Source organism: Giraffa tippelskirchi, chromosome 6 (assembly GCF_054371585.1).
Source record: "Giraffa tippelskirchi isolate mGirTip1 chromosome 6, T2T-mGirTip1v1.2.pri, whole genome shotgun sequence".
In the NCBI taxonomy this organism is placed as follows: domain Eukaryota; kingdom Metazoa; phylum Chordata; class Mammalia; order Artiodactyla; family Giraffidae; genus Giraffa; species Giraffa tippelskirchi.
Window position 1 is genome coordinate 121,307,433 of NC_137280.1, and position 25,162 is coordinate 121,332,594.

General features: G+C 43.5%; 1 protein-coding gene across 5 annotated transcripts in view; it reads left to right on the forward strand.

The window, feature by feature from the left end:
• Nucleotides 1-25,162, forward strand: part of LOC145510158 (uncharacterized) — a 735,177-nt gene that overhangs the window by 452,874 nt on the left and 257,141 nt on the right. For 2 of the 5 annotated variants that reach the window (XR_014056826.1, XM_081500642.1), the window contains 2 exons: nucleotides 6,004-6,138; nucleotides 10,229-10,588. The exons of 1 other annotated variant lie outside the window; for it this stretch is intronic. The gene's annotated coding sequence lies outside the window, so the exon portion shown is untranslated. Of the gene's footprint in view, nucleotides 1-6,003; nucleotides 6,139-10,228; nucleotides 12,537-25,162 lie in introns of those variants that run through there. 2 more of the 5 variants (XR_014056824.1, XM_081500643.1) reach the window with 2 other exon arrangements.

The following is a 25,162-nucleotide window of genomic DNA, read 5'->3' on the forward strand; positions in this document are numbered from 1 at the left end:
AAGCCCCTTTATATAGTTGTCTCATTTACACAGTGGCCTCAGGAGTCTGTACAATTATCATTCCTATTTCATAGAGCGCAGAAGATTTGAGTTAGTCACACAGCTTGTAAGAAGGCAGAATTCCAACCTAGATTTCTATAGCTCACCAAGCCCATAAATAACAAATCCACCTTCTTTGTGAAGATCACGGGCTGACCCCATGAAAACGATACAGTCCAGGACAATCAAATCTATTCTGTTCTAGTCTTAGCTGATAGAGGGGATCAGAACACTCTTGTCACCGGCTTTGGAAGTGATGGCTGCATCCACTTTCAGGAGCTACTATCAGATCGCTGAAGGAGGAATGAGAGCTGAAACCTGCTTTTCCCCTGCATCTCCTCCATCCCCGCAGTTGTGGGAAGAGGCAGGCAGTGCAGAAAGGGGAGAGCACTTGCTCAAGTTTACAAAAGGAACTTGCTCTCTGTCTGGGTCAGCGATCTCCACTCTCTGTTCAGTGGTCTTTGATCTACACTGTGACCACTCACCTCACATCTGGTAATCAACTCTTTGTCTTAGGATATAAGACTCCTTATAAGAAATTCCCAGTGAGTTAGTATGATTTGGACAAGCTATCATAGCTGATTGAGAAGTTAGGTCTTTCTGTAGAGAACTGCAGGCAGCATTTCTTCCAAGGACCTTTATATCCCACAATTCATCTGAATATGTTATACATGTCCCTAGTAGATATAACTGTATAAACATATCAACTCAGTGAATTATAATATGGCTTCTTGCTCTTTCCTTTTTCAGGGAAAATAGTCTATTTTATCAGTTTTATGATGGTGCATGCTCAACCAGTCATGTTAGATCTACCAGTGACAGAAATTAATATTAATGTTGAAAACTGAACTTGGAAGACAGAATTGGCTTCCCAGAGTACTCCAACCTAATTTACATCAGCAAAATATCAAATCAGTTTTGACCAGAATGGAATGAAAAGCACCTAACCTGAACTGATGTGTAATAAACGCCTTACTGAAGCCTCAAGTTGTCTGTCACTAGAGATGAAGATGTGCCTGAGCAAACTAGAAAGTCAAGTCATTGTGGCAGGCTAGCTGCACCTGTGCCTTTAAGGCTCATTTCCCTCCTGCCTGTTCCATGAGTGACTCCCAAAGACCACTACTTGCTCACCTCCCCAATGAACCTGCTGCTTCCGCGAATATTCTAATCTTCCCTTTCTCAGACTCAGACATGTCATTTTTTCTCTATCACTGAGTTCATGTATCACAGTTCTCTTACTCTTCTCATCTCAAGGCATTTTCTGCCCCTCTATCACATCCTAAGAGGCCAGTTGAGAGGTTATTTACACCTCAGGAAGTAAGGTTAGAGGTAGTCACACAGTCTAAATGAAAGACCACAGGGTAGAGAGTAGACACTTGAGTCCTTGATCTAGACCTACAATGAATTCCTTTGGTAATATTAAGCAAGTCCCCTTGCTAGTCCCTTAAAATTATCAAGGTAAATATTCTTTTAGAATCTCCTGAGCGCAAATAACATGTTAGCAAACAGAGATTCAGTGAAGTTTCAGAAATCCACATTCTATCCGAAGCCTACCTGTTGCCTTTAGATCTAAGGAGCCCTCCAGCCTTAAATTTACATATCTCACCTTTGAGCTCTAGACTTTTCTCTTGCCAAATCCTAATGCCTCCATCCCATCTTCCCTGAAACCTGAGTCCTCCTGGCTCCTTGACAGTGGGTACTAATGTCTTGTTGTTATTCAGTCACTAAGTCATGTCCGACTCTTTGCGGCCCCTTGGACTGTAGCATGCCAGGCTCTTCTGTCCAGAGGGTTCTCCAGGCAAGAATACTGGAGTGGATTGCCATTTCCTTCTCCAACTAATGTCTTAATTCTCCCTAATAAGAAAGTTGCATTCAGTGAGGGCCTTTAGTTCACTTCAATGCAGCCTACATTTGAGTCCTTAAAAATCCACAGTACTACCGTGGACAGGGAGAAAGTTACTCTAAGACTAGTTTGGTAACACAGCAGGTATCAACAAGTGTTGGGTGAGCTGAACTGAACTATGTGGTGTGTCTTTTGGTACCTTCTAAGTCAGTCTTTGGCTATTCCACCAACCTGCTGCAGACGGAAAGATAAGATAGAGAACATGAACCCAACAACTCCTAGACATCACCTCAGGATGGCAACAAGCCCCTCCCTCTGATTTATGGGATCTGTGGAAAGGGAAAGTGTTCTAACATGTAGTCTGCTTTCCAGGAAGTACCAAGTGCATTCCAGATATAGGCTGATTGTGCTCAGCTTTCTAATAGGACAGATATCCTGCTGCTGCTACTGCTAAGTCACTTCAGTCGTGTCTGACTGTTTGCGACCCCACAGATGACAGCCCACGAGGCTCCGCCGTCCCTGGGATTCTCCAGGCAAGAACACTGGAGTGGGTTGCCATTTCCTTCTCCAATGCATGAAAGTGAAAAGTGAAGGTGAAGTCACTCAGTCATGTCTGACTCTTAGTGACCCCATGGACTGCAGCCTACCAGGCTCCTCTGTCCATGGGAGTTTCCAGGCAAGAGTACTGGAGTGGATTGCCATGGCCTTCTCCACAGATATCCTGCAGAGTCCAGTAAAATCACTGACTTGCAAAAGATGTGGCTTTGACCTCTTATGTAGTAGTGAAGATCTCACAGACTCACCCACTTCTCTCCCTCCTCCAAGTACTGCTTTCGTTTGTTTATCCATCCATCTATTGAAGTGCATCTTGGTTGTTTCCAGCTTTGTGTCTGTGAATGAAAGCACTATAAACATTCACTTGTAGGTTTTTGTGTGAACTTATGTTTTGAACACAATTGAGTAAATACCTAGGAACACAATTGCTAAGTCTTATGTTTAGTTTTGAAAGCAATTGCTGAACTGTCTTTCCAAGTGATTTTACCATTGGTATTCCAATAAATACTGAATGCATTCCTGTTGTGCCTGACTAGCATTTGGGGCTGCCAGTTTTTTGGATTTTAGCCATTCTGATAGGTGCTGAGAGTCCCTTGAAGAGCAAGGAGATCAAACCAATCAATCCTAAAGGAAATCAACTCAAATATTCATTGGAAGTACTGATGCTGAAGCTGAAGCTCCAATACTTTGGCCACTTGATGCAAAGAGCTGACTCATTGGAAAAGACCCTGATGCTGGGAAAGATTGAGGTCAGGAGGAGAAGGGGGTGACAGAGGATGAGATGGTTGGTTAGCATCATTGACTCAATGGACATGAATTTGAGCAATGCTGGGAGATAATGAAGGACAGGGGTGCCTGGCATGCTGCAGTCCATGGGGTCTCAAAGAGTCAGACAAGATTAAGAAACAGACAACACAATAGGTTTGTAATGGTACTTTATTTTTTTTCATTTCATTGGATTTCCCTTGTAACAAATGATGTCTTTTCTTTTTTTTTTATAAATTTATTTATTTTAGTTGGGGGCTAATTACTTTACAATATTGTAATAGTTTTTGCCATACATTGACATGAATCAGCCATGGGTTTACATGTGTTCCCCTTCCTGGACCCCCCACCCACCTCCCTCCCCATCCCATCCCTCTGGGTCATCCCATTGCCCCAGCCCTGAGCCCTTGTCTCATGCATCAAACATGGAATGGTGTTCTGTTTCACATATGATAATATACATGTTTCAATGCTATTCTCCCAGAACGTCCCACCCTCACCTTCTCCCTCAGAGTCCATAAAATTGTTCTATGCATCTGTGTCTCTTATTCTGTCTCGCATATAGGGTTATCGTTACCATCTTTCAAATTCCATATATATGCATTAGTATACTGTATTGTTGTTTTTCTTTCTGGCTTACTTCACTCTGTATAATGGGCTCCAGTTTCATCCATCTCAGTAGAACCGATTCAAATGTATTTTTTTAATGGCTGAGTAATATTCCATTGTGTATATGTACCACAGCTTCCTTATCCATTTGTCTGCTGATGGACATCTAGGTTGCTTCCATGTCCTGGCTATTGTAAACAGTGCTACGATGAACATTGGGGTACACGTCTTATCTTATGACTATTTTTTTATTGGAGTAGAATTGATCTACAGTGTTGTGTTACTTTCAGGTGTACAGGAAAGAATTTCAGTTTTACATATACGTATATGTATTTTTTCAGACTTTTCTCCATTATAGGCTATTGCAAGATATTGAATATAGTTCCCTGGCTATATAGTAGGTTCTTACTGTTTATCTACTTATATGCAGTAGTATGTATCTATTAAACCCATACTCCTAATTTATCCCTCCCCCGACTTTTATTTGTTAAGTATAAGTTTGTTTTCTAGGTCTGTGAGTCTTGTTTCTGTTTTGTAAATAAGTTCATATCTTTTTTTAGAGTCCACATATAAGTGATATCATATGATATTTTTTTCTCTGACTTATTTTACTTAGTATAATAATCTCTAGGTCCATCTACATTGTTGTTGTTCAGTCGCTAAGTTGTGTCTGACTCTTGTGACCCCATGGACTGCAGCACGCCAGGCCTCCCTGTCCCTTACCATCTTCTGAAGTTCACCCAAGTTCATGTCCATTGAATTGGTGATGACATCCAAACTTCTCATCCTCTGCCACCCTCTTCTCCTTTTGCTTTCAATCTTTGCCAGCATCAGGGTCTTTTCCAAAGAGTCAGCTGTTCACACCAGGTGACCAAAATATTGGAGCTTCAGCTTCAGGATCAGTCCTCCCAATGAGTATTCAGGGTTGATGTCCCTTAGGGTGGACTGGTTTGATTTCCTTGTTGTCCAAGGGACTCTCAAAAGTCTTCTCCAGCACCACAATTTGAAAGCATTGGTTCTTTGGTATTCAGCCTTCTTTATGGTCCAACTCTCACATCTGTACATGACTACTGGAAAGCCCATAGCTTTGCCTATATGGACCTTTGTCAGTAAAGTGATGTCTTTGCTTTGTTATATGCTATCTAGGTTTGGCATAGCCTTCTTTCCAAGAAGCAAGCATCTTCAAATTTCATGGCTGTAGTCACCATCTGCAGTGATTTTGGAGCCCAAGAAGAGAAAAATCTGTCACTGCTTCCACTTTTTCCCTTTCTATTTGCTATGAAGTGATGGGATACTTCATCCACATTGCCAAAGATTAATTGACTGCAGGGTTGTGAGTTTATTTCCAGGCTCTCTACCCTGTCCCATTTATGTGTTCTGTTCTGATTTATTTGTCTGCTTTTGTGCCAATATGTGCTGTTTTGATTACTGTAGCTTTGTAATATTATTTGAAGTCTGGAGGGTTTTGCTTCCAGCTTTGTTTGTTCAGAATTGCTTTAGCAATTCTGGGTCTTTGGTGATTTCACATAAATTTTAGGGTTATTTATTCTAGTTCTGTGAAAAATATCATGGGTTTCCTATGCCTATTAGCATCTTCTTTGGTAAGATGTCTATTCAGATATTTTGTTTGTTTTTTTCATTGGATTATTTGTGTTTATAATGTTGGCTTTTGAGTTCTTTGTATATTTTGGATTCAAGTCCATTATCAGAAGTGTTTTGTAAATATTTTCTCTCGGTCTTTAGGTTCTCTATACGATTATTATATGATTCTAACTAAATGACATTCTAAAAAATTTCAAACCGCAGAGATGGAAAACAAATCACTATTTACCAGAGGTTGGAGGAGGGGTGATGGATGAACAGTTTATGCACAGTGTATTTTTAGGGTGGTAAAACTATTCTGTAGGATACTTGTGATAGTTAATTTTATGTATCAACTTGACTAGGCTGTGGAGTACCCAGATATTTTGCCAAATATTATTCCCAGCAAGTCTGTGACTGTGTTTTGAATAGGATGAACAAATGAACTGGGTAGACTGAATAAAGCAGATGCCCTCCCTTATGTGGGCGGGGCTCTTCCAATCAGTTGAAGGTCTGAGTTGAACAAAAAGAGCAATCCAGCCTTGAGCAAGGGGGAATTTTTCCCTGCCTGACTGCCTTGAACTAAGACATCAGTCTTTTCCTGCCTTTAGACTCAAACTGAAACATCACCTCTTGAGTCTTAAACATGGAGGCCTTTGAACTCAGACTGGGATTACACCATCAACTTTCCAGAGTGTCACACCTGCTGGCTGAAGGTCTTGGGACTTGTCAGCCTCCATAATTACGTGAGTCAATTTCTTTTCTTAATGGTTATTTATTTATTACTTATTTGGCTGTGTTGGGTCTTAGTTGTGGTACACGGGCTTCTCTCTAGTTGTGGCACATGGGCTTAATTGCCCTGTGGCTTGTGGGATCTTAGTTCCTTGACAAGGGATCAAACCTGCATCCCCTGCATTGTAAAGCAAATTCTTAACCACTGGACCACCAGGGAAGTCCCATGTGCCAATTTCTTATTTTAAGTATCTATATATATGTAAAATAATATTTTAACTGAGTAACATTTAATGTTAATAACATAAATAAAAATATATTTTATTGGGTCTATTGAACCTGTATCTATGTATATCATATTGGTTTGCTGAACCATACAGTACTTCAATCATGGATACATGATATCATGCATATAGAACTGTACAACACAAAGACTGAATCATGATGTAAAGTAGTTCACAGTATAAATATAAATTATTTCACAATAATGTATCAATATGTGTTAATTACTTGTAACAAATGTACGACATTCATCTAAGATGTTAACAGGGAAACCGTATATAAGGGAGAGGTGGGTTATGAAAACACTGTACTATCTACTCAGTTTTTTTTTTAAATGTTTACTTATTTATTTGGCTGTGCCAGGTCTTCACTGCTGCATGTGGGATATTTAGTGGTGGCATACAAACTCTTAAGATGGGGCATGTAGAATCTAGTTCTCCAACCAGGGATCAAACCTGGGCTGCCTACATTTGGGAGCACAGAGTCTTAGCCACTGGACTACTGGGGTAGTCCCTCTGCTCAGTTTTTTATGAATCTAAAACTGTTCTAAAATATAAAATGTGTTAATTTTAAACATGTCAAGTATGCAGATCTTGGTGGTGTTTGAAGAAAGTAAGACTAATGTGGAATGGATTGATGGTTGCAGCTGTGAGTTGCCGGAAGTAAATTGATAATTAATTCAGAGGGTAAGAGTGTTTAAGTAGAGGTGGCCAGGTGCAGTGCAGCTGCTTCCCAGGAATTTCCAGATGAATTTGTTGGTGATGGTGGGGGTGTGGGTAGAAGTTGTGAGTTTACTCTTGCACATGGGTTTGGTATCTGAACCAGTTTAGAGCAAAAGTTAAAGGATTAGGTGACTTAACTGTCACTGTGTAACCCCTCAGTCTGTCTGCAAGGTCGGACGTTTCAGGCAGGTACCCCATCATCAGAGAGAAAAGTAGGTTAAGCACCTTGAATTCAGATGGTGGTGTAAAATATTTCTTGACTTTTCCCCTGATTTACTTGCAGTATAAATAAAGCCTGCTGGCAGGCTGTCTCCAGGAGACTCCTTTCTTCCTTTGTACTATAGTCACCCTGCCCTTGAGTCTTTCTCTCTTTTCATCCTGTCAAGCCAAGACTGGAGCCTTTCCTCGGGACCTTCATCTTTATCCAGGAGAAGAGCTACAAATGCTCCTGGTCACTTTGAGCCTCCTCCTGGCCATCGATGGTGGGTCTTTAGATATGGCAGTGGATGCCCCTTGGGATTTGGGATACTTTCAGTAAAGCCTCAAGTCTCTCTACACTGTCTTATCACAGATACCTTCTTCACCAGGAGAGAGGAGGGGAGGGAGGAAAGATATGAGGATAAAAGGAAACTCTGTCTTGCTGCATTAGCTATTATTATTGTTACAATTATCACTGTTATTGCTGGCGCCTAGAACTGCCTGCTGCTTGACTGCTTTTCTGTCCCTGCTCCAGACCCTGGATATCCCAACAATAATATCCCTTTTTTTCCTTTGAAGTAATATGAGTGAACCTTTTGCAGGACCCCTACTGTTCTCCAACTCCCCCTGATGTTCTCACAGAGAAATTGGGGTTGCTTATGCTGCAGGAGGTGAGAAGGAAGCACCATCCAGGTTCAGTTGTGTCCACAGGAGGCAGGAAAGTGTAGAGTTTGACACTCATCATCTCTGATGTCATCTTTTAATGAGAAATACATCAGAAAGAAGGCAGCTTTGACGGGCCCCTGCTGGGGAGAATGTGACTGAATGGCAGATGGTATAATTGTGAGGAGCATGCACAGAACTGACTCAGCAGCTTTGACTGCTGCTTCATCTCTGAGGCCAACTCCTCCTGCTCCTGCCCTTTCTGTGCTATTCCCAAGCTGAAGGTTAGTCCACTGAATGAGCTGAGGTCTAGCCAGGAGACTGGGGCCAGCCTGCGCTTCCAGCGTCTCTTTCAGATACACCAAAAGGAGGACGCACACCAAAGGAGAGTGAGCAATTTTGCTTTCTTCCCTGAAGTTCAATATAAACAGACATCATCATGCTAGCCCTTAGGGAGAGAGGGTGGAATCAGGGGCTTTTTATCCAATTCATACATATCAACATTTCAAATCCAGAGGATCAGATGCCTTTGTTCATAAAAGGTCACAAGAAGAGCATGTTGACTCCAGTAAGCATTCTTAAGTCATCTCCTGGGTCAGGCCATTCCGGAAGGGTCTGCCTTTGGAGACACACCACACGATGATAAGAAATACAGAAAAGTCACAGAGTTCTTGCAGCTCAGAATTCTTTGTCTAATTGCTCAGAGCCCACTGTGCTCTGCAGAATGGGTTCTGAGCTCTGGTCCTGTTTATGTCTCATACCTGGCAGGTGAGTCCTCTCTCTGGGGCGTCAGTTTCCTCATTCTGCAGTGTGAGAATGGACTGCACTAGTACAACCAGCTCAGAGTATAACTCTGAGTCCACTTTGGAAGAACCTGGCAGACTCTTTTTTTGAGTATAGTTGATTTACAATGTTGTATTAGTTTCAGATGTCTAGCAAAGTGAATCTGTTATACATATGCATATGTCCACTCTTGAGATTATTCTCTCATATAGGCCATTAGAGTGTTGAGTATAGGGCCCTGTGCTATACAGTAGGTTCTTATTAGTTATCTATTTTACATATAGCAGTGTGTATATGTCAATCCCAATCTTCCAGTCCCCCCACTTACCCCCTGGTAACCATAAATTTATTTTCTATATCTGTAATTCTATTTCTGCTTTATAGATAAGTTTATTTGTACCCTTTTTTAAGATTTTGTATATAAGAGCTGTCATATGATGAGATGGTTAGATAGCATCACTAATTCAATGGACATGAATTTGGGCCAGGAGATAGTGGAGAACAGAAGAGGCTGGCATGCTACAGTCCATGGGGTTGCAGAGAGTCAAACACAACTTAATGACTGAATAACAATGATATTTGTCTTTCTCTGTCTCTGTCCTACTTCATTCACAATGATAATCATGATAATCTCTAGGTCTATCCTTGTTGCTGCAAATGGCATTATTTCATTCTTTTCTGTGGCTGAGTAATATTCCATTGTATATATGTACCACTACTTCTTTATCCGTTCATCTGTCAATGGACATTTAGGTTGCTTCCATGTCCTGGCCATCGTAAATAGTGCTGCAGTGAACTTTGGGGTGACTGTATCCTTTCAAATTGTGGTTTTCTCTGGGTATATGCCCAGGAGTGGGCTTTTTATTTTTGGCTAAATGAACACAGATTCCTGGGTCCAATGCCAGGTTTTGTATGTCAAGTTTTCTAGGGCTGGGGCCTAGATCTTTGTGTATTTAATAAGTTTCTCTGGAGATGCTGAGGCAGCCAGCTGGGTACTCGGATAAAACATGCTTGACAGCCACTGAACTAAATGATCTTTACGGGCCCTTTCTCAGATGATTATTTTTAAAATAATTAATTATATTTTAACAACATAAAATATAGGCAATTTTCAGAAAAATCAGAAAAGTGGAGAAAATTGAATTTTTCAATGATAATCTTTCTACCAGCCAGAGGTCTCTACACCATCATTTGTTCTAATACAGAGTTTCCTGGATTTTTCCTTTTGTTGGTTTGCACAGTTATAATCACACTGCAGCTACAAATCTGCATCTTGGTTTTCATATAACATTCTCTTATAAACATTTTTCCATATTTTGTCTACATTTTATAATTAACATTTTAAAAAGTAAATGACAATCTGAGAGCGTGGTCCCTGGCCTGCCTTCTCCTCCCTTCTCCTCCCTTCTCCTGGGCATTTTCAGCTACATGAATTGAAACCCTTTCTTTGTTGCAGAGTTCCGCCTCTGAGAGATGTGAGAGCAAAGAGTGGGCTGTCTACCCTCCTTCTGTGGCTAGGCAGGACCCTGACAACCCATGTTCTGCCTACAAAATGCTCTACTTTGGCATTTGTGCCAGGTGAAGACCAATTCATGAGTCAGATGCTGCTAAGAGAAGCCAGCATGGAGACCTCTGCACGCTCTCTGACCCCTCTCCTGAGAATCCTGTATCACTGCTGCTGATGGAACAGATTAATGGAGAAACTGATGGGTCTGACCCAGAAAACATCTCCTGATCACTCCCAGTCAGTTTTCATTTGCTATGGTTTGTTTGGCCACTTAAGGGCTGCAGTGAACTTCAGTCTTAATTGGCAAAATCTCAGGTTTGGGAAACTCATTCATAGACCCAATCACAAGCCCTCTCAGACTCAGTAACAAGCAGAAAACTCAGGGCTTTGGGCAGAGAGGATGATTACCATCTGGTGGCTCAGGGCATCACTACTCTCAGTAAGCTTCTCTTCATAGACAGCAGAAGTCAAGAAGCCTGCTATAACACATGTTATTCAAGCAGGAAGCTGAGACTTTTCCTGGGGAAAGGACTATTTAGGGCCTCATAGTGGGTATGAGGCAGAACTTGTTGGCCAGAACTGGCTGCCTGTCCTTGACTCACCTTGACTTCAGCCTGTCTCACCAGGCCGAAGTGCTGATACAAGGTGTCTGTAACTGCTCCTCCTTTGGGAAATCTCCAGAGCTCAGGTTGACCTTGTCACTCCTCCAGGTTCCCCAGCCAACTGCTCTGCCTCAAGCCCATGCTAATCTAATGTCCTTGTGGTCATCCCTTCTCTTCCTTCCCTCCCTCTCTCCCATCCTCCCTCCCTCTCTCCCAACCTCCCTCCCTCCCATCCTCCCATCCTTCCATGAAGTTTTTTGAAAGTTAAGCATATGTCAAGTGCTGTACTGGAGATTCTATAGGTTCACCAGCTGTTGGGAGTGACAGACCAGTCCACCTGTATGGCCGTTTCACCCCCAGTGTGATGAATACTATGATGGGGCTGTGGAAACAAAGGGAAGGACACTGATCCCAGACTGTAGAGGAGAGGGGCTTCCTGGAGCAGGTAACCTCTGAATCACACCCTGAAGACTGAGTAGGAATGAACAGGGAGAGTGCGAGGAGGACCCTTCACTCTTGAGCCTGTGGGTAAGAAAGCACATGACCCAAATGAGGAACTGCACATCATTCTGCATTCAGGGCCCACAAGGTTCCGAGTGATGGAACATGACCTTCTATGCAAGTGGTGTGCTCTGTCCCACTGGTGGAGCCTTATAGGTTTCCACTCTAACAGCAGGGAGCTGTGGCTCTGCACTTGGGGAAACAGAGGGGACTACCCAAGCCCTGAGAGAGAAAGAAGTCTCCTTTGGTTAAATAACACTGAAAGCTTCTTTAAGGTGCAGAGATGTCCTGGAAGAAGCTATCATATTCAGCCATTCTCACTGGCTGACCTCATCACTCTTCCATCACAACTTAAGTTGTGTCCAACTCTTTGTCACCTCATGAACTGCAGTATGCCGGGCTTCCCTGTCCTTCACTCTCCCAGAGTTTGCTCAAACTCATGTCCATTGAGTGCAGCAATGCCATGCAAACATCGCATGCTCTGTTACCCCTTCTCCTCCTGCCCTCAGTCTTTCCCAGCATAAGGGTCTTTTCTAGTGAGTCGGCTCTTCGCATCAGTTTAGCCAAAGTATTGGAGCTTCAGCATCAATCCTTCCAGTGAATATTCAGGGTTAATTTCCCTTAGGATTAACTGGTTTGATTTCCTTGATGTCCAAGGGACTCTCAAGGGTCTTCTCCAGCACCATAGTTCATGCTTTTCCTATGCAGGCACCCAACTAGACACTGAAGTGATAGAACCCAGGAGTGGTGGGCATTGTGAGGAAGACTCAGAACCTTCTGGAGGAGAACTTGTCCAGATGGGACACCACTGTGAAGGTCCCTGGGCAGCTGGGCAGAGAGTCAGCACAATCACAAGGAGACTGACCGAGAAAGAGAGCTGAGAGGACCAGCATGGCCTTGTCCTCTTATCAACTCTATCCTAAAAGCTGATAGCATCCTTAGCTCTGGGATCAGAGCATCTAGTTTGTTAAAATCTAGTGCTATGGGTTTCCTTCCTCATAGCATGTAGTTTATTAAAACTCAAGCATCATGGACAGGTCTTTTTCATTTGTTTTATCAAGACAAATGATGAGCTAAGCCTTTATAGGAGTAATCTTCTGCTTGGGGAGTTTGAACTTCAGTCTTTATAAAATTATCTCACTTGAGGCATGGGCTAATTCTGGATGATCTCAGTTCTTGCTGCCCTCCCAAAATTGAATAACTGGCCATTATCAATTAGTTTTTTTTTTTTTTTAATCTGCATTTGTTACTAAGTATCTCACAGAGTCATTTCATAGGCATACAGTCCAGCTGGTGTCTGTTCTCATAATAACTTAGAAACAGTTAAGAGATAGGCAGTCCAGAAAAACAAATAGGAAGAAGGGATGAGACCTGCTATTACTCACTGGCTCTTCCATGTATTTTATTTAATCTCCCCAACAATCTGGAAGGTAGGTTTATTTATCCACTTATCGTTCCAAAGAATAGCAAGAAGAGATAAGAAAGCCTTCCTCAGTGATCAATGCAAAGAAATAGAGGAAAACAATAGAATGGGAAAGACTAGAGATCTTTTCAAGAAAATTAGAGATACCAAGGGAACATTTCATGCAAAGATGGTATCAATAAAGGATAGAAAGGCTAGTGACCTAACAGAAGCAGAAGATATTAAGAAGAGGTGGCAAAAATACACAGAAGAATTGTACAAAAAAGTTCTTCACGACCCAGACAATTACAATGGTGTGATCAGTCACCTAGAGCCAGACATCCTGGAATGTGAAGTCAAGTGGGCCTTAGGAAGCATTACTACGAACAAAGCTGGTGGAGGTGATGGAATTCCAGTTGAGCTATTTCAAATCCTGAAAGGTGACGCCGTGAAAGTGCTACGCCGTGAAAGTGCTGCACTTAATATGCCAGCAAATTTGGAAAACTCAGCAGTGGCCACAGGCCTGGAAAAGGTCAGTTTTCATTCCAGTCCCAAAGAAAGGCAATGCCAAAGAATGCTCAAACTACCGCACAATTGTACTCATCTCACATGCTGGTAACGTAATGCTTAAAATTCTCCAAGCCAAGCTTCAGCAATACGTGAACCGTGAACTTCCAGATGTTCAAGCCGGTTTTAGAAAAGGCAGAGGAGCCAGAGATCAAATTGCCAACATCTGCTGGATCATCGAAAAAAGCAAGAGAGTTCCAGAAATACATCTATTTCTGCTTTATTGACTATGCCAAAGCCTTTGACTGTGTGGATCACAATAAACTGTGGAAAATTCTGAAAGAGATGGGAATACCAGACCATCTGACCTGCCTCTTGAGAAACCTGTATGCAGGTGAGGAAGCAACAGTTAGAACTGGACATGGAACAACAACTGGTTCCAAATAGGAAAAGGAGTACGTCAAGGATATATATTGCCACCCTGCTTATTTAACTTATATGCAGAGTACATCATGAGATACGCTGGACTGGAAGAAGCACAAGCTGGAATCAAGATTGCCGGGAGAAATATCAATAACCTCAGATATGCGGATGACACCACCCTTAGGGCAGAAAGTGAAGAAGAACTAAAGAGCCTCTTGATGAAGGTGAAAGAGGAGAGTGAAAAAGTTGGCTTAAAGCTCAACGTTCAGAAAACTAAGATCATGGCATCCGGTCCCATCACTTCATGGGAAATAGATGGGGAAACAGTGTCAGACTTTATTTTTGGGGGCTCCAGAATCACTGCTGATGGTGACTGCAGCCATGAAATTAAAAGACGCTTACTCCTTGAAAGGAAGGTTATGGCCAACCTAGACAGCATATTAAAAAGCAGAGACATTATTTTGTCAACAAAGGTCCATCTAGTCAAGGCTATGGTTTTTCCGGTGGTCATGTATGGGTGTGAGAGTTGGAGTATAAAGAAAGCTGAGCGCCGAAGAATTGCTGCTTTTGAACTGTGGTGTTGGAGAAGACTCTTGAGAGTCCTTTGGACTGCAAGGAGATCCAACCAGTCCATCCTAAAGGAGATCAATCCTGTGTGTTCATTGGAAGGACTGACGCTGAAGCTGAAACTCCAATACTTTGGCCACCTGATGCAAAGAGCTTACTCATTGGAAAAGACCCTGATGCTGGGAAAGATTGAGGGCAGGAGGAGAAGAGGACGACAGAGTATGAGATGGCTGGATGGCATCACCGACTCGATGGACATGGGTTTGGGTAGACTCAGGGAGTTGGTGATGGACAGGGAGGCCTGGCATGCTGCGGTTCATGGGGTCGCAAAGAGTCGGACACAACTGAGCAACGACTGAACTGAACTGAACTATCAACTGAGGAAACTGACATTCAAAAGTGGATAATGTAACCTGAGGAGGTGGGGTGAGCAGAAAGCTAAGTTGAACCCATTGAACCTCACCCTTGCATTATTCCTCCCTCTTAAGCGTAGGCTGAACCTATATATATGATCGGTCAAAGCTCTCCTAATTAGTCTATGTGATATGGCAGGAGGACTGTGTATTTGTAATTAAGATTACTTAAGGTGAGAGAGGAAGTCAGAGACTAGAAGAATGAAAGAGTTTAGATGTAAATAGCACTCTCCCTTGCTGGCTGTGAAGTTGGAGAAGCCACGTGAGAAGGAGCACTGGTGGCCTTTGGAGTTGATGCATTCCTGCTGACAGCCAGCAGTAGAATGGGGCTTCCCTCCTGCAACTTAGGAACTGAATTCTGCCAACAACCCCATGAGCTTGAAAGCCCCGAGCCCCAGAAAGGAACTCAACCCAGCTGATGCCTTGACTGCAGCCCTGTGAAGATCTGAGCAGGGAACCCAGCTCAGCTGTGCCTGGACCTCAGGCCTATGGAAACCAGGAAATAATAAACAGGTATTATTTAAAACTGCTTCGCTTGTGTTAATTGGTGACACAACCATAGAAAACAAATAGAGAAGGTGATGAACCGGAACTTAAAGCCAAGGCTGTCAGGCCTGAGGCCTGGCTCATCCCACTGCAGCCGCACCTCCTCTGCCCTCTACTCCATCGGGGGAGAAAGGCTTATTGGGCAATTAAACTCTACAAGTATTTACAGAGAGCCTTTACTACATAGCCCTGGATTAGGCTGTGGGTTACAAGATGATTAAGACTCAGCAGCCTCCCTCAAGGGGCCCACTGTGAGCAGGACAGACAAACGAGGCAGATGGTAGAAGTGATGTGGGAGAGCCTATGGCAGACAAGAGGCAACATGCTGTGAGAGTTGGGCTGGGAGAAGGCTCCACAGGAAAGGACACTTTGAGCTTGAACTTGAAGACTGTGTTGGAGGCCACAGTGGACAAAATGGGAAGTGCGTATGTGAAACATGTCAAAACCTCTCTGCACACCGAGTGAAACAAAGCAGAAAGATGAGTTTATCGCAAGGGTCTCGATCCACAAGCCAGGAAACTCAAGGCTAGGGAGCCAAGGAGTTCTGCATTGTTCCCTCCCTAAGGGTTTTCCTGGGGTAAATGTCAGTGCTTTTCAGCTGATTGGTAACCTGGTGGACTTCTTCCTTATTTGGAGCAGGTAGCTGAGTCAGGGGAACAAGAAGTCTGGACATGGTGTGAATGGACTTGGCATTTGGGGATTGGCTGGCATCCTCGGCTGATCTCTGAGAAGAGCTGTAAATTCCTACAACTTAATGTTAGGTAAGGGTAAGTTTCATTTTCTTTAATGTGCTTGCGTTGGCCAACTGCCTGTTGTCCCTGACATAGTGACTCCATTTCAGTTTGGTTCTACAAAGGGCGACAACATGGGAAAAAGCAGAGACAGGACACATAAGGTTCTACTAAGTGGTCCGTGGTATCTGGACCATCAGGTGGGGACAGGGCAGGTGGGAGGTGGAGCTGGAAGTGTGGATTAGACCAGAGAGAGGTCTTTCAGCTGGTGATACAGCACTCAGACTGTTTCCTCTGGGAGGTTAGAATAAGTTCTCTGTTCTGCCAGCCCTGTCTGCCTAGAGATCTCATAAAAATCAAAATGCCATTTACTAGATGACATTCTAGGCTGCCTTAATATGCATTAAATATCAAGGTCTATGACCTCAAATGGCTGTCATTTCTTTGGTCAACTCTTTCAATTTAACTTAATCTGGGATTCATTACACAAACATTTCTGGGCAGCAGCTCTTGCTGGGCACTGCATGGGCCCCAGGGGTCCCAAGCGAGCTGCTGGAGGCCCTCCCCTCAGGGAGCTGCCCTGATCCAGCCTGGGGTGGATGTGAGGGAGGAGTGACAAGGATTAAGAAAGCATGTCCAGAAGGAGAAGGGAATCTGATTCCTGGGAAGTGAGGGAAGGAAAAGGCTAGAAAGCATCAAAGTCTTCCGTTTCCAGAACACTCTGGAATTCTCTATGCTCTGAGAACCTGTGGCTTCTGATAAGTAGCTGTCGAGCTTCAGCTGGAAAGTTTATACAGGTTACCAGAACTAGTTCAGAGCTGGCGACTGTACTCAGTCTCACTGAATGCTCAGGACTGAATTACCATGAATGCTCTGCCTTAATTGCATAATGCCTTCTTTCTTAGTTAAAATTTGGCATGATGACATCATAGGCAACAAAATATCTTAAGGGGTATTTTGTGTTTTTTTGTTTTGCCTACAGCAGATTTCTCTTTCCTACTCTCAAGGTCAAAGTTTTTCAGTCTATGATAAAAGGAATAAAAGAAAAATTGGGGTAGGTGGATGGAATTGTTCCGCTGACTGTAGTGGTTGTTTCCTGAGCATCTTAGCTCAGGCTGCCATAACAGAATACCATACATTGGGCAGCTTAGAGGACAGAGATTTACTTTCTCACACTTCCGGAGGCTGAAAGTCTAGATCAGGGCGCCAGTATGGTCCAGTGGTGGTGCGTGCTCTCTTCCTGGCTTGTAGACAGTCACCTTCCCACTGTGTGTACACATGTCAGAGAGGTGAGAGGCAGAGAGAGAGAGACACAGAGAGGCACAGAGAAAGAGACAACTAGAGAGACACACACAGAGAGAGAGAGAGTGCTCTGCTGCCTCTTCCTTTCTTTGAAGGAAAATACTCCTATTACTTCATTTAATCTTAATTATCTCCTTGTAGGCCTTGTCTCCACATACAGTCACATTGAGGGGTTAGGGCTTCAACATGTAAATTTTCTGTGGACACAATTCAGTCCATAGCGATAGTGGTATAAATCTGTTAAAACCCATCAATCTCTATGCTTTAACTAAGTACAGTCTATTGCAGATGAACTCAGTTCAGTTCAGTCGTCGCTCAGTCGTGTCCGACTCTTTGTGACCCCGTGAACTGCAGCACGCCAGGCCTCTCTGTCCATCACCAACTCCCAGAGTCCACCCAAACCCATGTCCATCGAGTCGGTGATGCCATCCAACCATCTCATCCTCTGTCATCTCCTTCTCCTCCCGCCCCCAATCCTACCCAGCATTAGGGTCTTTTCCAATGAGTCAGCCCTTCGCATGAGGTGGCCAAAGTATTGGAGTTTCACCTTCAACGTCAGACCTTCCAATGAACACCCAGGATTGATCTCCTTTAGGATGGACTGGTTGGATCTCCATGCAGTCCAAAGGACTCTCAAGAGTCTTCTCCAACACCACAGTTCAAAAGCATCAATTCTTCGGTGCTCAGCTCTCTTCACCGTCCAACTCTCACATCCATACAAGACCACTGGAAAAACCATAGCCTTGACTAGACAGACTTTTGTTGACAAAGTAATGTCTCTGCTTTTAAATATGCTATCTAGGTTGGCCATAACCTTCCTTCCAAGGAGTAAGCGTCTGTTAATTTCATGGCTGCAGTCACCATCAGCAGTGATTCTGGAGCCCAAAAAAATAAAGTCTGACACTGTTTCCACTGTTTCCCCATCTATTTCCCATGAAGTGATGGGACCGGATGCCATGATCTTAGTTTTCTGAACATTGAGCTTTAAGCCAACTTTTTCACTCTCCTCTTTCACTTTCATCAAGAGGCTCTTTAGTTCTTCTTCACTTTCTGCCCTAAGGGTGGTGTCATCCGCATATCTGAGGTTATTGATATTTCTCCCAGCAATCTTGATTCCAGCTTGTGTTTCTTCCAGTCCAGCGTTTCTCATGATGTACTCTGCATATAAGTTAAATAAGCAGGGTGACAATATACAACCTTGACATACTCCTTTTCCTATTTGGAATCAGTCTGTTGTTCCATGTCCAGTTCTAACTGTTGCTTCCTGACCTGCATACAGGTTTCTCAAGAGACAGGTCAGATGGTCTGGTATTCCCATCTCTTTCAGAATTTTCCACAGTTTATTGTGATCCACACAGTCAAAGGCTTTGGCATAGTCAATAAAGCAGAAATAGATGTTTTTCTGGAACTCTCTTGCTTTTTCGATGATCCAGCAGTTATTGGCAATTTGATCTCTGGTTCCTCTGCCTTTTCTAAAACTGGCTTGAACATCTGGAAGTTCACGGTTCACGTATTGCTGAAGCCTGGCTTGGAGAATTTTGAGCATTACTTTACTAGACTTCCATAAAGTTGTTTTTAAAATGTATACATAGAAGAATAAGCTGGGAACAACCAGAACCTGGCCTTTTATATATAATACAGACTGTGAATGTCAAATCAGTCCTTAACTCTTAAGATTGAGTGACTCAGTCACTTGTTCAGGAGCAGAATTAGAGCAGATATCACCCCCTTCCCCACACCTGGTCCCCTTGGGCTGACACTTGTCCCTCTGAGACCTGGCTCCAGAGACAGCATGATGCTGCCTTTTGGCCCAATGAATCCAGGCTGGCTCCTCCTCTTTGTCAGGCAGCACTGGATACTGGTAAGTCCTTGCACCTCACTTGGCTTGGGGGCTCTCAGAACCCAGATGAAAGACTGGCCTGTCCCTGCCTTTGAGGAGCAGGTCCATTTTCCACCTGCCCTTGAGCACAGGGCATCTCCAGAGGGCTCTGGAGGAGCTGTGCAGTGGATGAAGGGTCTCAGCCAGTGCTGTCTCCACCACACCAGGACCCCCACCAAGGCTGATCCCTTCTAGCAGGTGTCGTGCTCCAGCATTCCTTGTCCCGTTCGAGAGCCCCTCATGACACAGGATCTGCAGACTGAGTGTGCAGATACTTTACTGATGGACGGCGACTTGTCCAACCCGAGGGTGCCTCTGAAGGTAACAGAAGCATTCTGGAGACAGTGTCTGAACCCCTACGAGTCCTGATGCTTTTTTCCTAATCCCCTCTGAACTCTAACCCATGTCCCCTCCATGTCAGGGGGATTTTTCTAGAACCTTAAATGGATCACATCACTTCGGTGATTATAGTCCTTCATTATTCATTCCTGTACCCTTCCAGATAGTATATATCAAGTTTCTGCTGTTCTCAGCATTGGGCATACAGGAATAAATGACACAGTTTGTACCCTCTAGAAAATCACCGTCTCACAGAGGTAGATAGACTTGTGAAAAGATAAATGTCACAAAGGATGGTAGGTGCTTTGATAGAATTGATAATGGGACTTAGCAGAGCCCGAAGGAGGAAGATGTCATTTCTTCCTGGGAAACAAGAGGGTGTCAAGCAAGGAAAGCTTCAAAGAAAAAGTGACCCCAAGCAAGGTTTTGAAATGAAAGAGTCAAGACATTCCTAAAGAGGAAGCTACATGGAGCAAAGGCATGATAGCAGTGTAGACATACTTATCCCCATTTTACTTTTAAAAGTTGAGGATCAGACAGGTTAAAAGTTTTCTTATAACCATACTACTCATGTTGCTAGTAAGTGCTTCTACTATCTATTATTCTAGGGGCTAGCAATACAGTGGAAAACAAATTCAAATGCAAATACAGGGCTCTCTCCAACACTCAACACTGCTACTCATCTTTTCAAGTTAACAGTTCTATCAAGCATCCTTCTATGCACAAAGCATGTTGTGAAACATGGAAATAAGTTCTCAGGATGTAAGTGTTATTTAGGAAAGGGGATTATATCAGGCACATGTGGTCCTCTCAACTTTGTAGTTTTATCTTAAAAAAAAATCATTGGTTTGTTTTGCTTATTTTATTTTCCTGAAGACAAAGGGCAAACATTACAACAAAACAAAAGTTTTATTGACCTGGTACTTAGCACTTGACCAAGGCTTTGATTTATATGTTCTTATGAACAAAATAAAACAAACTCTGACCCACAGGCAACTGGGAGCTGTTCTATTTGTACTCACGCTTGGGCCATGTAACACGAACTGTCATTCTGACAAAGGTCAGTCTTTGTAGTTAAGTTGTTGGGTCTGCCGCTTAGACTCCTTGTCCTATCTCCTGGAGGGAGACCTCCAGATCCATAAATTAGAATCAATACTCAATCTACTTTAATGCCAAGAAGGTTTTCACATGGATGCCTGAACATCTATTTCTGGCTGTCAGAGGGAAAACAGTGATTAGATCCAGATAGATAACATCACCATTCCCCACATGACACTTACGTATTAAGTGAATGTGAATCAACTCAAGTCTTTTCATTCCCCTAGGCCCTCCTGGCCTGGGCCAGTGGTATCCAGGATTAATTATGTCCTGTATCATAGAACAAGAAACTTGAATATCACTTCTCTAGATGGGAGAGAGGGCAGGAGCCTGGGAATGATTTTTGCTCACTGAAGCCCACCCAAAGTCCCATCCCCATCCCAATTCCCAGGTAACCAACAAGACTTCTGGAAGCCTTACCTGACTGTACAAGGGAAATTTTTAGATCCCAAATTCCAAAACTATACACAGGTAAAACATAGGGGATCAAGAGTAGATTCTCCAGGAATTTCCTAGAGTTAAATTCTCCTGGAGTAGAGCTCCAGAACACTGCCTACCCATAAAGTATTACTCTTCATTTAAATCCCCAAGAGAAAGAATGGACAGGATGAAAGTAAAAAACAGGCTTGGTTCCATGTTAGCTGGGCCTTTGACCCTTAACCCCAACATAGAAGATGCCAGTAAATTAGCCTGGGCCACAAGTGACACTCTTCTGTCCCACATTAGTTGTGCTCTCTAACCCTGAGCCTGTGTTAGACATCACTAGTTAATTATGGTACTCTATGACAGATCCCACACTTAGCCTCACATTTCTTTTCAATACAAAGTTTCAACAAACCATTCCTAATTCATAAAATTAGTACAAAGATTAAGACTGTTTGCATTATTTTTTGGACCAGAAGATGAATGAAACTTGTTTGTACTGTTCTTGTCTCAATACTTCCTGCTAGGTTCTCCTGCTTCTCTAAGCTTGGATGGCTACCCATGGATTTCACACCATTAAGAAAGATGTCACATCTTTGGATTTGGGTCGCTAAAGCTGTGCCATGTATCTCCTCTCCTTCCTTTCTTGTTTCATAACTCCTACCAGCCAGTGATGAGAGGGCATTGTTTTCTCTTCATCTTCCTCCATTTTTGCTTTTCCCTTATTCTGAGTTGAGTCATGACCCTCTGCTTGGGTTATAGTTTGTTTGTCCTCTCCCCACCATCTCATATTCTCAAATGGTTTTCGTGGAAATCACATCTTGGGAAGTTTGAACAAAGAGTTATTTAACCTTTTTCTTTCATTGTTAATAACACAAAGAGTCTTATGTGCCAAATGAGCTGGTACCTCTGACTCCAACATCTCTTAATTTATAACTGAAAATGCTGTCACCCACTGTCTCAAGGATATTTTATGCCCCACTACCTCATGATGTCTCTGAGGCTTTTGTTAAATAGTAGTACTCTCAGTGAAGACTAAAACCTTCTTGCCTCTAGAAAACTTCCTTTTTCTGCTTGACCTTATCTCCCCTTGGCTTCCCAGGCTGGCCCTAAATCTCCCTTTAGTGCCCTTGCACAAGGTCAGTGGAAGATGCTAGTGAAGGGGCATCAATGGCCTTAGTTACTCATAAGCTCAAAGGCTCCTGGGAATTGAATAATAATTTTGGCTTCCTTCAGAGGTTGGAATCAAATCAGTGGAATCAGATCTAACTCCATTGATTTCACTCGCAGGGAGGTATTAATCTGATTGGTCAGATTCCAATAAGTGACAAGTCTTAACAGCATAAACAAGCCCCTGGATAGACACATTCTTTTTGACTTCATCACCTCTGTAGCCGGTGAAAGTGTATGTTGCATAATAATAATAAGATTCAAGACTTGGGTGTGGGAGGAGTGGTATGTGGGGAACAGACAGAATATTCTCATGGCTTCTTTTATCTAAAATTACTTCAGTTCAACTCAGTCCTCACAAATGTTCAGGGACAAGAAATGTTCTCGCTGTCCCTTATTAGGACTTTTAAAATGACTCTTCAGAAGTCTGATTCTTCAACCTTCCCTTCTTCTGATCCATCCTGCACTCTGAAGCCATCATGATTTTATGAAATGTGAATCTGATCACATCTCTGCTCTGGGAAACGGGAAACACGTGGAGAGCTCTGGAACAAGGAGGAGAATGTGATCTTGCTTAGAGAAGAGTGTCTACAAGTCATGGCTAACTAGAGAATTCAGATTTTGGTAAAGGGCCACATATACCTCATCTCTCCGAGAAGGCTATCATGGTGAGAAGAAAAATGAAAAGGACCTAGAAAGCAATTTTTAAAAATTTAAAAATCCAAGCATTTTTGCACAATAGGAAAACTCTTGTAGGATGCCACATTTTCTGAAATTTTTAGTAAGAATATATGGGGTCTTCTCCCAAACAGAGAATTCTGAGTCTACTTTTCACAAGGGTTGTGGGGCTGGAGGCCCGCAGGCTGGTCTGTTCCCATTTCTGTATGAAGCCTGAAGCACAGCTTGGCTGCCCTATTTCTCCTTCCGGAACTCTGGGCCTGATTAAGAAACAACTCAGATGTACCCAGGTGGGAAGGAGCCTCTGTTCCTTAGCAGTTCAGTTGGAAGCAGTCACCGCCAGCTGTCAGGACCGAGGCAGGAGAAGCCAAAGAGGGAAGCTGAGGTCATGTGTGGGGGAGTGGGGCCAGTGTCGGACTCGGGAGTGTGAAATGAGGCTGAACAGGGCAGGGAGGATGGAGGGGTCTAGAGTCTGAGGCTAGGTCAGATCTATAGGAGATGTCTAATCTAAGCCGTATGTGAAAATTGGAATTTGGAGTCAGATTCAAGGGCACACAGAGCTTGTTAGAACGGCAGGGCCAGTTTTCAGGACTGATCCTTGGCCAGCTGGAAGAAAATCACTTCTAGGGATAGAAAACCAGAGAGGCTATGGGTTTCCACTGCCTCTGGTCTTAAAGGCACCATGGGCTTCCCTGGTGGCTCAGATGATAAAGAATCCACCTGCAATGCAGGAGACCTAGGTTTGATCCCTGGGTTGGAAAGATCCCCTGGAGGAGGGCATGGCAGCCCACTCCAGTATTCTTGCCTGGAGAATCTTCATGGACAGAGAGACTGGCTGGCTACAGTCTATGAGGTCACAAAGAGTCGGACACAACTGAGCGACTAAGCATAGCACCCAAAACTAGTGTCTGCTATAGGCTGAGGTTGGCTTCCCAGGTGGCACTAGTGGTAAAGAACAAGCCTGCCAGTGCAGGAGATGTAAGAAATGTGGGTTCGATCCCTGGGTCAGGAAAATCCCCAGGAGAAGGGCATGGAAACCCACTCCAGTATTCTTGCCTGGAGAATTCCCATGGACAGAGGAGCCTGGTGGTCTATGGCCCATAGGGTCACAAAGAGTTGGACATGACTCTTTCTAAGTTAAGAATAAAAACCATAAAAATGGGCTTATTTTTAAAAAATCAAAAGAAGTGGCCTGCATGTGTGCTCAGTTGTATCCAACTCTTTGCCACCCCATGGACTGTAGTCCACCAGGTTCCTCTGTCCTTGGGATTCTCCAGGCAAGAATACTGGAGTAAGTTGCCATTTCCTCCTCCAGGGGATCTTCCTGACCCAGGGATTGAACCTGTGTCTTCTGTAAGTCTCCTATATTGCAGGCGGATTCTTCACTGCTAACCCACCAGGAAAGCCCCCTTTGAAGTCAAAACAGTGGTCAAAAAGAAGATAAAACGTGTGTATAAACCAGGAATGCTGGATAAACATAATGTTTATATTAGGATTTTTTGTTGTTGTTGTTCTTTCTGTGATGTCTCTATGCCTGGAGGAGAACTTTCATACAGCTCTCCCATTTCATGATATGTGATTCAACAGGAAAAAGTAGTGGGCAGTCTAGCCTCCCACTGAGTGCTCTGACTCATCCTCATGATTTTAATGGCTTTGATTTACAATGCCCTGTACTTGACCTTGAACATCAGTAGAAAGGATGCTCTGATCAGGCAGTGTTTGCAGCCTAACCTTGAAACCATCACATGATCATACAGGAAACCCCATCTCTGATGCTGAATCTGGCAAAGGTACTGGCTAAAGGAATGTCTATCTTCATTGGTGCAAGCATTTCTCCTCCCTGAAATACCCGTTCTAGCCCTGTGCCATCATCGCCTACTGGGAGCACCAGGAGGGCGAGGCCGGGTATCACTCAAGCCTTGTCGCCTCCCGGATCTTCTCACTGGGTCCTCCCATTCTTGCTGAGTGCAGCCTCATTCAGACCAGCCTCCACCATCCCTGAGAGTCCCCAGCAGCCCCTCACCAGTGGTTTCTTGCTGGGAGGCAGCTGGTACCCTGGAAAGAGTATTTTTGGGCAAGAGAATCACTCAGAAGAGAATCCTACTGCTGATGCTTGCTAGATGTGTGGCTTTAGACCCCAGATCCTCATCACTGAACCTCCTTTGTTATAAAGAAACCTGCTTTGTTATAAGGAAGAAATAACATGCAAAAAGAATGCCCCTAAGGTAAACCTGAATTTGAAAACCATGAATGTGCATAACAGTAGGTTTGAGGGTAAAAAGAACGGGGGCCCTGTCCTGCA